The sequence below is a fragment of the Onychomys torridus genome, chromosome 9 (assembly GCF_903995425.1).
Source record: "Onychomys torridus chromosome 9, mOncTor1.1, whole genome shotgun sequence".
Classification (NCBI taxonomy): domain Eukaryota; kingdom Metazoa; phylum Chordata; class Mammalia; order Rodentia; family Cricetidae; genus Onychomys; species Onychomys torridus.
In genome coordinates, this window is record NC_050451.1 from 48757638 (window position 1) to 48770715 (window position 13078).

A 13078-nucleotide genomic window follows, 5' to 3' on the forward strand; every position below is an offset into this window, starting at 1 on the left:
GATGTTCTTTTGAATTCGCGTCTGTCAGCTGCACTGTGACATGTTATTTGCAGCTGGGGCGATGGGCTTGGATTAGTCGGAAGCCAAATGTGTAGCAGAGTTAAGAAACTGTTTTCCTGGTTGACTACCAAGGTTCTCCTAAACAACACCGTGCTGGTGGTTCACAGAGGCATTATAGAAGCAGGAGGAGGAATCAGAAAGCTGGATTGATCTGCCTTTTATAAACACTTGAACCAGCTTCCACATTGGTGCCAGTAGTTATCAGTGCACGGCAGGAAGAAAGCACCAGTCGGAAAGGTGCTGTCTGCTCCTGGAGAGGGAAGGGAGCCACACCCACCTTTTCCTCACTATCTGCATCCCACTTCTTGATTTTTAGGTTTTTTTCCTCCCCTAAACGGTAATATAATTCTCCCAGGTGCCTTGGCTCCAAATATCTGCATGACTCCTGGAGGCCTGGGAAGTAGCTGTGTGTAGATAGGACAACAAGAATCACCCAGCGCATTTGACTTAAATTCTGTCTGAAGCACATTGTGTTTTCATAGTTAAGACTATATCGGATATAGCTTTAAGATGGCCTCACTCGTTTCCTGCTTAGCTCATGTTATCATAAGCATTTTCCCATGTCACAAAAAAATTCTTCATACGATAATACAAGGGGGAAATATATATTATTAGCAACTGACACAAGAATTCCTTTTAGGGTGAAACTTGGCTTTTTTAAAAAAAAAAGTAATAAAGCTCTGGGGAGAAGCGTGGGGAATAAATTTGTTAGTTGCTCCAGGGAACTGTGAGCCAGAGGAGGGTGAGAGATAGAGCTGAGAGACACAGTCCCAGGCCCTTTGTGGACCCTCCCCACCACAGTGCATCAGCACATCATGAGAAACTGGAAGGCAACGGAGAACTGAGTGCCCCCGGGCTGGACAGGGCAGAGCCAGAAAGTGCCTGGAGAAGGAAGCCCTCGGGGATCTACAAAGTTAATGGAGAGGATATGCATTTTTCATAAATTGTGGTTTGGAGAAATAGGGCATGTTAATCAGAGCATAGGAAAGACTCTGTTGCCGCAGCTGGTGTCAGGCTGATCGCCCAGGCTTTTGATAATTGCTCTGGGTTCCGCTGAACATCCAACACACTGCATTTAAATAACACTTCGAACAACTTTATGTTTGGATTATTTCTTTGGACTTTAGAGCCAAAAGGTCGGACTGCGCAAATGTGCCAAGTGAACTCCTGAGTGTCATCAAGAACGTGTGGGTCTATGAATTTGCAGAGAGCTGGCTTAGTGTGCAGGACCCCTTTCATATCCCGTAGCCACCACAAAGCCCTTTGTGACCTGCACAAAGGAAATAGTATGTTTTCTCCCCTCTCTAAGTGTCATAGTCACCAGCAAACTGTCCCTAGTGGCAGAGATTCAAATTATGGTGCGTAGCTTGGAACTCCGGCCTTGCCACACCACGTTAGACGAGGGAGAAAGTGTGGATAGCCCCTGTCACTATGATGTCGTGTCTGACCCACATTCATAAGAGGATCAAGTTCAGAGAGATGCTGACGGATTGGGGACTGCCCCCACTGAGCCAGTCTCTGGACTGGGAAGGCTGGAAATGGGTGGACAGTGACGTGGTTGGAAGACACAAATGAGGGGAGGGTCTAGCCTGGAGTGCTAAGACCACAGTTTATCATCCCAGGAAATCCGGAGCTTCTGTGGGGCCATTCAGACAGATCGCATCTTACTGTCACTGCCAGGATCACGGGTGGCACACGGGAAAGGAAGACAGCATTGTCTGACCTCTGCGTCTGGGACTGGCTGTGTTTGCCGCAGTGCTCCTGAGACTAGTGTCTTAGGTAGGTTACTACGGCTGTGGTGGAACATGACCAGAAGCAACCTGGGGAGGAAAGGGTTTATTTGGCTTACATGTGTACATCACAGTCTATCATTGAGGGAAATCAGGGTGCCAACTCAAGGCAGGAACCTGGAGGCAGAAGCTGATGCAGACAGAGGCCATAGAGGGATGCTGCCTACTAGTTTGCTCCTCATGGGTTGCTCAGTCTGATTTCTCAGCTCGGGGATGACACCATCCATAGTAGACTGGGCACATCACCCCACATCAACCACTAATCAAGAGAATGCCCCACAGACTTGTAATTTTATGGAGGCATTTTCTCAGTTGTTTCTTTTTTTCCAGATGATTCTACCTTCTATCAGAATGATAAAAACTAGCCAGTACAGCAAGGTCTGAAACTGTGGTTCTTATGTGCAGTTAGGTTGAGGGATCCAGACTTGCATGAACATCCTTATTAGTTCTCAAAAGCTGCAGATCCATGGATGAATTTTAATGTGAAGAGAGGTTTTTGGTAATGTAGGATATTGTGGCACTGTTGTTGAATATGGTCCTTCAAGCAAAGCAGCTGCCATCTTGTAAGCTGTGCTTGCTTGTTAGAGGCCCTCAGAAGCAGGAACATTGACACGTGGTATCCCCTCACAGAAGAAGAGCATGATGAAGGTCTGAATCCTCCTCTGAGGTGCCAGCCATTCTCCAGGCCACTTGTATGCAATTCTGTCCCTGTTGCACAGGCCTCCTTGGGTCTCTGGAGGTGCGAGAGTGTGTAAGCTGGGGAAAGTCAGCCGGAGGGGCTCCATCTATGTCAATTTGGGGAAGCCACCATGAATGCTAGGTGGAGACTTGGTGGTATGGTTGCTTTGGGGTCACTCATGCTTCTGTCAGTGACCCCTCATTCATGTTCTGGGAGCAAACCCCCAAGATGAACTCTGGTGTAACCATAGATTGCAGTTGGGACCTTATGAGGATAAGGTAGATGTTGTTTATGTCTGCTCCAGGGAGGAGTCTCACAACAGGAGCCTTTGGGAAATAATGAGATGACATGTGAGACTGGGGCCCCCATAGTGGCATTAGTGACTTCATAAGAGGAAGGAGAGACTTAGGCTCCCTTCTTTGTCCTATTTTGTCATGGACTGTCTCTGCCATGCTGTGATGTAGGAGTAAGGGCCTCCTTAATGCCAAGAAGATGCCAGTGCCACGTCTGAATTTTAGACCAGACTGTGCATACATCGACGACAGTCAGACCAGTGGGTCTTGGAAGTCCATGGCCAGTGATCCTGAAGGGATCTGCCCTGCTGCTTACTAGCCATTCATTCTTAGACAAAGCATAACATTTCTGTGTGCTGATTTCCTCATCTGTGAAGTGGGAAATCCAGTCTCTACTGTGTAGTTGAATGAATACATGAGAATTACCCATAACAGCCCTGGCCTGCATATGCCACTCAATCTGCCTTAGTCACTGTCCTGTCGCTGGGAAGAGGCACCATGGCCAAGGCAACTCTTATAAACGAAAGCATTTAATTGGGGGCTTGTTTACACTTTCAGAGGCTTGGTCCATTATCAGTGTGGCTGATCCATAAGCGGAGAGAGATAACTGGGCTTGGCATGAGCCTTTGAAACCTCAAATCCCATGCCTGGTGACTTGCCATTTCAAAAAAGGCCACACCTCCTAATCCTTCTAATCTTTTCAAATAGTGCCACTCCCTGGTGACTAAGCATTCCAATGTATGAGCCTGTGGGGCCATTCTTTCTTTTCTTTTCTTTTTTCTTTTTATTTATTTATTTATTTTTTTGTTTTTGTCTCTGTGTAGTTTTGGTGCCTGTCCTGGATCGCACTCTGTAGACCAGGCTGGCTTCAAACTCTCAGAGATCTGCCTGGCTCTGCCTCCCAAGTGCTGGGATGAAAGGCGTTTGCTACCACTGCCTAACCAAGGGGCTGTTCTTATTCAAACCACAAGGGTCAAGGGAGAAAGCTGTGAAGATTTACCAAAACTTATCTCAACTACCGAACATTTCTGGTGGAATCAGTGAGTGTATCATGAGCCTTATTTGGAGTCAGCTTTCTCTAACACACTTGATCATGAGTGGTGGTGTCAGTAGACCCTGGGACCTGTGAATCCTCTCTCATGTGCTCGGTTTTGATGGTGCCGGGGCCTGTCTTGATGGAGCTGTTGCTCAATACTTTTTTTTTTTTTATTGACTTGAGATAAATATGAAAGGAAGAAGCACTCTGGCTAAATCATTCCTGCTGGAGATGCCTACCGCATTTGATTTGTTATGTTTTTTCATTAGCCATTAATGCCGCTGAACACATCCTTAGGAAGTCAGCACTCCTATTCAAGAAGATGAAAGACTTGGGAGTGGAGGAGCCTGGGTATTTTCAGTTACTGATTAGAACATTCTGTACTACTCTGCCTAGAAAGTCAAAGTGGATGCAGACCCAGGCTGTTGCGCTGGCCTACTCGTCTCCAATGTGTAGGGTTGAAAGGAACAAGGTCTCAAGGAGCACTTTCCTCTTCCCTGCTTCTGAAATCACAAGTCCATGGTTCTGATGGAGCCCCATTACTGACAATCAAAGAAAGCGGCACCAGCTGTTTAATAGTCAATGGAAACCAAACAGGCCTGGAGTTGAAAACCCCCTCTCTGTTAGTCTCATAACATGCCCAGATCTGTTCCCAGGTCCTGGGAGATAACCCTAAAGTCCCTTGTAATTCAGCAGGGTGCACTTCTACCAATCTAATCTAGGACGTGGGGAGAGATAGGGAGAGGCCAGGAGGGCAGAGCTGCTAGGCCAGACAGGGCTGACCCGGGCTATTCAGTTTCTCCAGACATGGGCACCAAAGCCAGTGATCTTAGGGCTGTAAATGAGGACAGACAAACTGACCTACAAAATGGGGACAGGTGGTTACCACTACTTACTCTGAAGCCCCACATGGGGTATTTTAATAGTGCTCTCCATCTGTCCAACCTCAGGGTTAATCCTTCCTAATCTATACCGTAACAATTGGGTAATCAGACAGGACACTCCAAGAAGGCCAGGCCATAGCTTTGCTGTTCTTTTTGGCTGGAGTTGCTTCGTGTGTGTGTGTGTGTGTGTGTGTGTGTGTGTGTGTGTGTGTGTGTGAAGTACAGCTGACCTACAAATTTCCTGCTTGGAGCTTTAGTCTTCTGCTAAAATTAAAACAGACACTTGTAAGAAGGAAGCATGCTTAGAAAGCATAGTTCTCCTGCTTAGGGGTAATTTGAGTCACTGTTCCCCCAAACACACAGGAATGAGGGCTGCTAGGGGGCAGATCATGTGATCCCGGTCTTTGCTACCAACTAAAAGGGAAGGAAAAAAAAAAAACCCTAGTTAACTTGGCTAATGAGCTCGCTGGTGTGAGCCCAGGATAAAGCCCAGAGTGAATGCATCTGCTGAGATGTCCGTCTTTTGAAAACAGTAAGCTTGCTGGGGCAGACACGGGAGAAGCAGAAATAAAAGACTAGTGAATCCAGATCAGGGTCTTACCCTCAAAGCCCATCAGGAATACCCGCTGGGTGGTTAGGATGTGGGACAGAAGGAAGCCTGGCTATTTGGGGATTAACCCGTCGTGGAGGAAAACAGATTCCAAACCCCACCCTACTCGCAAGGAGACAAAATAACATCCAAGCTGCTGAGCCTGGCTACCCTGGCCTAGCGTCTGAGGAAGGAACAAAGATGCCACCAGCTTAGTGAGTTGGAGGGTAGCATAGTGCCTCACCTGGGCCAGTGTCCTAGAGCGGCCAGTGGCAGGCGTCCTCTGTGCCGTGAAGAGCAGCACCCAGCAAGCAGTTGAAATGAATGGACTAGATGGAAGCCCTCTCCAACATACCCTGGAAGTGGGTGTAACCTCAGCCAGGTGTTTAATTTAGCCTGTTTCATGCAGGTACTAAGTGTATTTACTTTAACCCAAAATATTCCACTCCAAGGAAAAGGCAAACTGACCTGGAGAGCCCAGCTGGGAGTAGAATGCCTGAGCCAGGCCTGAGACAGACTAACTATTGAGGCAATGACTTTGGGGAAAGAGAACAGCTTCATTCATAATGGGGCCAAGGATGTGACACAGGAGAGCAAGTCCCAACTAGGTCTCCTTAGGAAGAGTTTGGGGGCTGTTTTTAGACTGAGTATTAATCACACTTCATCAGTAGGCCATCAACGTGACCCACATGTCAGAAGTGTTCGCTACAGTCAGGCTCAATTGGTCGAGTACTTGCCTAGCTTGCATGATGCCCTTAGTCAATTCCCAAAATGCCTAATCTTGGCACATGGGAGGTAGAGGCAGGAGTATCAGAAGTTTAAGGTTATTCTCAGATGAATATATATAAAGTTCGAGGCTAGCTTGGGCTACACAAGACTCTGTATTTTTAAAAAGTGGCTAAGGTCAGAGTTACACAGTTTGCCTAGCATGCTCAAGGCTCTTGGTTTAGCCTCAACACTGCTAGATAAATAAATAAATAAACAAATCAATAAATGAATGAATGAATGAATGAATGAATGAATAATACTGTATATGTTAGCTATAGTTACTTAAAAGCCAGTGACTACAGGGAGGTGAAGCCAAAATATTTATTTGGGAGCAGAGAGCAGTTGGGTTTTTTGGGGGGGACGGGAGGGCAGGTTCCTTTGTTTTTGACAGCTGGTAGAGACTAACAGAAGTTTTGAGGAGCATGGAGAATAAACGAAAAAGTCTGTCTACTGAAGATGGAAAGTGGGATGGCCTATCAGGGTCAGAACATGTTTCCTGCCCTCTCTTGTAGCTCTGTCTAGAACAGGTAGGTGAGTGCTGTGGTCTGAATGTTTGTATACTCCTCAACCCATATGCTTAAATGCTCCAAGGTGATGGCCCTTGGTGGTGATTAGGATATGATGGTGGAGGCCTTGTGATAGATAAGTGCCTTTATAAGAGAGGCCAGAGGGAAGGGGACCATCTGAAGATACAGGTAGATAATGCTATCCAGAACCACAAGGCCAAACCCTCACCACATAGAAAATCTGCTGGTACCTTAATCTTGGACTTCTCTGGCTCCAGAAGAATACAGCACATTTCTCTTCTTTATACATGACCTGGGGCCAGTGAGGTGGCTCAGTGGATCAAAGTACTTGCTGCACAAGCTTGGAGAACTGATTGAGATCCTGGAACCCACAATGGGAGGAAAGAACTGACTTCTGAAAGTTGTTCTCTGACTTCTATATGTGCCCCTCATGTGCATGCTTGCTCATGAACACACACACAGATAAACAATAATAATAATGATGATGATAAAGAGGCTCTATAAGTAAATGCAAATAAGATAATAATACATACAATGGCCAACTACTCATTCTGTGGTATTTTGCTATAATGATACAAGTGAACCAAGAAAGCAAGACACAGGCCTCTGTTGGGCTGACTCCTGCGATTTGGGGCTGTATCTGGTACACAAGCTAGCAAAACCCTATATCACATACCACACTACTAAGGGAAGTAACCCACCTCCCACGTGACAAGATTGGTGGAGCTCACTACTCAGAAAACTACCCATCAGCCCCTGACAGAAGTGATAGAGCCGCTTGACAGCAGTCCTGTCAGCTACCAGCTGAGTCCAGTCCGAGTCAGTTTATGGGAGGTGACCAGGCTGACTGACACTATGTAGAAAATGGTCTCTCCATATGTGACATATTACAGAAATCTGCAGGGCTTCAGAGGGACACAGGACAACCGTGGTCCCAACTGCCACCTGGGATGCATAGGACATCATTAGCTCCAGAGCTGAGGTGAGGTGTTCCAGGAGTCGGATGCAGTGTACACAAAAACAAAACAAAAACATGCTCAGGGAGCATACTCAGAGTAGTTGGGGCATATGTTATTGTTGTATTGTTGGGGTTTGGTGACAGGTCAGGGCTGGGGAATTTACTAGCACAAGTAGACAGAGGTGCAGGAAAAATATAAGACTTAGCTTTCGGAGTTTGGTATGTGTGGGGTTTATGCAGGTGTCTGGGGCAGGTTTGTGTACACACATGTGCATGTGGTTGCGTCACTTAACCGTGGTGTTAGATCTGCTTCCCTGAGCATTTGCAAATAGAAGAGAACTGGTGTGTGGTACTGGCTGAGTGTTCAGAATCTCTCCCTGAACTTCCTTCCTGCATGCAGTGAATCTGCTTCACAGAAACAGAGCCAAGCTGAGGTTCTTCAGGAAGGGCTCTGTTCTGCATGCTCTGCCTTGGTAAGCTGCAAAAGAGTAGGGAGGAGATTCTCTCTTTCCCTAACTCTGAACTCGGAGACCTGAGAGCAGAGGGGTTCTGCCACTGACTGAGAAAGGGGGCAGTCATTCTAGAAGAGTCTCGGGATTGTGGGGATTGTGGGGATTGTGATCAGGATGTCAGGGCCACTTGCTGCAATGGCTGGATGCAAGGGTGAAAGAAAGGTGAGGAACCTGAACAGAGGGTTTGCTCTAGCCCTTCCGAGTGGCCCATGCTTGAACATCTGTTGAGTGGTTTGGACCAAGTCTCTGTGTAATGCTGACTTTGTCAGAAGTGGATGTAGATGAGAGTTTCCCTAAAATGAGCCGAAGGACCCCTAGGAGCAAGGTCATAGACTCTGTAGACCTCATCATCCTTCCATTGGGACCCAGCCTGGTTCCGCAGCCCCCTCCCAGCCTTGATTCCCAGCTCCCTGCTGAGGGCTCTCCTGCCAAGCTTTCTATTTGCCTCCATCGGGATCCACTGACTTCTTGACTTCCGTGGTCCATGTGGCTGCCCTCTACCGCTGTTGCTTGGAGCCAGAGCCCTGGCATGCTGTCTGCACACCCTCTGCTATTTGACCTCATTTGCTCTGCTATTGGCCTCGCCTTGGAGCTGACAGCTGGGACCCCATCCCACCCTGCATTTTAAGATGGAATCTTTTCTGAGAGTGTCTCTGACAAAACAGAGCAGGAGCAAAAGATGTTTGGGAAGAACAGACTGCTGGAGATTCTGTGAGGTGTTTTTCAGGCTTAGGTGCATGAACAGAATTGTCAAAGCTCCCATCAATATGTCCCTGTTCTATTCTCCCTACTACATGGGAACTCTCACGCCCTCTTATGAGTCTCCTGCATCTTATGGTTCTCACTGTCTACAGAGGCACCTGCTCTTCTTGGTCATCACCATTTTCTCTGTTGTTTACTTGGGTTGACCATGGTGCAATTCCATCTTGCTGATATCCCCAGAAAGGCCATCCACAGCCCAGATATCTTCCAGGGAAACTTTACATCAGAGTGGCCTATGTTTAGTGTGAATTGACCAAAAACAATGTCTGTGTCAAAGAACTTGGTGACTGTGAAGGATGGAAGGAAGGTTGGATGCGGCCACCACTACAGGCAATAATGCTTGCTGTGGGTTAAACTGTATACTTCAAAAGATATGGAGAAGTCCTAGCCACTGGCATCTGTGAATGGAACCTCATTGCAAAATAGAGCTTTGCAAATGTAGCTAAGATAAAAGGTAAGATGAGATTGTACATGTAGGGAAAAGGGGCTGGCTAAAGAAACCCACCTGACTCTGAAGCCCAGAACTAGAGAAAGATGTCTCAGATCAGGGCAGAAAGAAACACAGATTGGCTCAGTCAGATCAGAGTCATCTCTGCCCCTGGCCAACCAATCACAGAGCAGAACAGTAGAACCCTGGGCCCCAAGTCAACCCCTGGTTGACTCCATCCCCAAGACATCCTGTGTAAACTGCTCTGCCTAGTCAGTTAGAAAGATGGGTTGTTCTCTCCACCCTGGTAGAGGCAGCTATTCTCCTGGACTCCTCCTTCCCAAATAAATCCCTTTCTCAAAAGAGTTTTGGGTGTGAAGATCTTCATTCACTGGCATAGAGAAGATCCTTGCTGAGATGTCCTTGAGTGGACAAAACAAGGGAGAGCTGAAAGGGCAGAGCGAGAAGGAGCTGAACAGAAGATCTTTGCTGAGACATCCCTCAGTGGACAGAGTAAGAGAGAGCTGAAAAAGTAACACTTTTCTCCTGAGCTGGAGGAGATTGCTACATTTCTGCAGGGGTTTCCCCTTTTGCAGAGTGAAGCAAAAGAAGCAGCATCTTAGGCCTGAGAAGCAGAGCTCTGCCAGGAAGCCCCCTTAAGTGGGGGCTGAGCAAAGCTCAGCTGTAGCAGAGCAGGATTGCTATATCCTGCAGGAAGACCATCCCCCATCATACCACATATACCCTGACTTTCCTGAACAGTCAGGATACCCTTCCCTGCTGAAGCAGTTCCAGGCCTGACTTTTCCCGAGAAATCAGGAAGATTTCCCTTCCAGGGTTGGGCTGCTTCTTTGCAGTTCCAGCCATCAGAGACTTTCAGGGCAGAGCTGTTCTAAGTAGCTCCAGGTGTCCGGGATATCTCACTCTCCAGGGCAAAACTGTCTCCTTGCAGTTCCAGCTGTCAGAGCTGTCCTAAGCAGCCCAAGGTGTTGCCTGACTCCCCAGTAGTTAGGACACCTTTCCCCAGAGTTGTTGCAACAGATTTATTTACATTGTTGGTGTTGAAACCCAGTACCAAACCCACAGAGTTGCAACCAGTTTACTTACAGTACCAGGGTAGGGTGGACCATGTGTATGGGGTGTGTCTATTTGCATACATGCATGTCACCATGGAGGCCAGAGTGGGATGTTAGGTGTCCTGCTAGCCTTAGTCCTCAGATACAGCATCTTTCGCTGAAACTAGAGCTAGGCAGGCAGCTGGCTACCCCTGGGAATCCTTTTGGCCTCGCAGCACTGGGGTGACGATCATGCCTGACTTTTTACATAGACACTGGGGATTCAAACCCAGGTCTTCATGCTTGTGCAGCAAATGCTGTTACCACCAAGCCATCTCAGCACCTCCAAAGGGTAGAACCTTAATACAATTGGCATAATTCTGAGAAAAGAAGCGCCACAGAGAAGGTCTGTGGCAATGGCGGCAGAGAGTGGAATGAAATGCTTCAAAGCCAAGAGGCAACAAGGATTTGAGCAATACCCAGGGCCAGGGGACAGGCATAGGACAGAGTTGCTGGCCCTACTGCCACCTTGATCTTGCACTTCTAACCTGTCGAACTGCAGGATGATAGATCCCTGATGTTTTTAAGCCTTCAGGCTTGTGGTAGTCTGTTACAGTAGCCCCTGGAAACAGACTGCTGCTGCTGCTGTTGTTAGAAATGCTAGACCTGTGAGCTGTTGCCCGGGCCTGTGTCCCCAGGGCACCCATTAGCATCACAGAGAAGTGCTCTTTCTGCTTGTATTGGATCACTTACATCTTTGATTCGGGTACAAAACTGGACCCAGGTGACATCTTGGCCCTGGGCATACGGGCACTGTTGAAAACCGTCCCTCACAAACACTTTGGGCTGGACTTTTGACTCTCGTTGGAAGGACCACTTCAAGGGCACACCTTGGGGAAGTATCATAGGTAAGAACAGACAAAATCAGAGGCTAGGCATTTCCACCTGGGGTGGGATCTAGACTGGCCAACTGGTATTCAGGTGGCAAGTGCTGGTCCTAATCCAGGAATCATTCCCAAACCACCTTGGTTAAATACTTTAAAGGCTTGCGGCCAGTTGAATATAGAGCCAGTGAGCTCCTCCATCCTGACTGCTGTTGAGGCAGTGTCCTCCAGCAGCAGTCACACAGGGACTTTGAGGGGAACCCTCAGCCAGCCCTTTGAATGTGGTGCTCTGTGCGGTTCTCCTGACTGAAGATTCCATTTGGCAAGCTTAGGACAGAGACGGGGGTCAGCTGGGTAGAAGACACTCCACAAGGGGATAATGATGATGACCATGATGATGCTACATTTCAAAGGATATGTTTCTCAACCTTTTTTTCTGGTTCTGAGTGTCTTCCTCCAAAGAGGAAAGTCCCAGCTCAATGATGAATCCTCCCTTGTCCTGCCTGCAAAGCAAAGCTCACACGGGTTTTCCAGCCGTCTGCTGCTGGTCCCTTTGTGGGGAGCCTCATTGTTTCGGAGCAGCTTTACTGCTGGACATTCTCCCTCAGCCCTGCTGTTCATTCTCTCCAGCTTCACCCTCTACATCGAACCTCCATGGAGGAAAAGAATGAGATACAATAAAAAAACGAGGTGTTGGGCTGGAGAGATGGCTCAGAGGTTAAGAGCACTGGCTCCTCTTCCAAAAGATCTGAGTTCAATTCCCAGCAACCACACGGTGGCTCACAACCACCTGTAATGAGATCTGGCGCCCCCTTCTGGCCTGCAGGCAAACACTGTATAATACATACATAAATAGATAGATAGATAGACAGATAAATAAATTCTTAAAAAAACCAACTGGGGTGCTTCTGGTAAAATTATCTTGAATCTCTTGCTTGTCTTTAAAAAATTCTTCTGTTTTGTACAAATATAGTCTCTTGCCCTGCTTTATGGAGGTGGTGGGGATATAGATTGATTTTGGGGCCTTGTGCAAACTAGGAAACTCCCTTAGTTATATCCTGAGCCTCTTTTTACTTTTCATGTTGAGACAGGGTCTCATTACATGTCTAGCCTTCTTGACCCCTCTCTACAGGTCAGTCAGGCCTTCAACTTTCAGTCCTCCTGCCTCAGACTTCCATGTATCTGAGTTTCCAGGCCCACACCACCAGGCCTGCCGGTTGCCCATCGCTTAGCTCTGAAGAGCAAAGAGCAGTTTCAGGTCTGTAGAAATCTTTGCCTTGGTTCTGAAGCCCCATCCTTCATTCTGCCACTCAACAGCATGCCTTTAGCCGTAACCCTCAGGCCATCTTGCTGTTCCTGCCCTCTGGCCAACCTATGTGATCCTTTTGATGGGATCCCCTGTAAGCTGCTCTCTCCCACCTGGAGAGGAAGTGGGGAGTCCTCAGTCCGTCTGGAGTTCACCTTGCCTGTTGGCTACATCGGGCTAGCAGATGGCTCTAAGTGTCCTGCTTCCTTCCTCCACAGGTGATGACTTGGCACCAAGACGCCTTCCCCACACTGAAGGCTGCTTTGTCCCTTTCTCTTAAGCATCTAGGTCCCAAAGGAATGACAGCAATCCCAGCGTCCTGGGTCAGTTTTCTCCCTGGGGACTGAAGAATTCTTATGTAGATGAGTTACATTTGGCCTGCCTTGGTAGATGACAGTTGTATAGGCCACCTACTCCACTTAGGCTCAGACCTGTGATTTTTCTAGACTGCTTGCTCTTCTCCATTGTGGTCTGAAGCAATTCCAGTCTGACATAGTTACGGATATAGTAAAACCCACATATCTAGCCAGCATGGTCTGCGTGTGCGT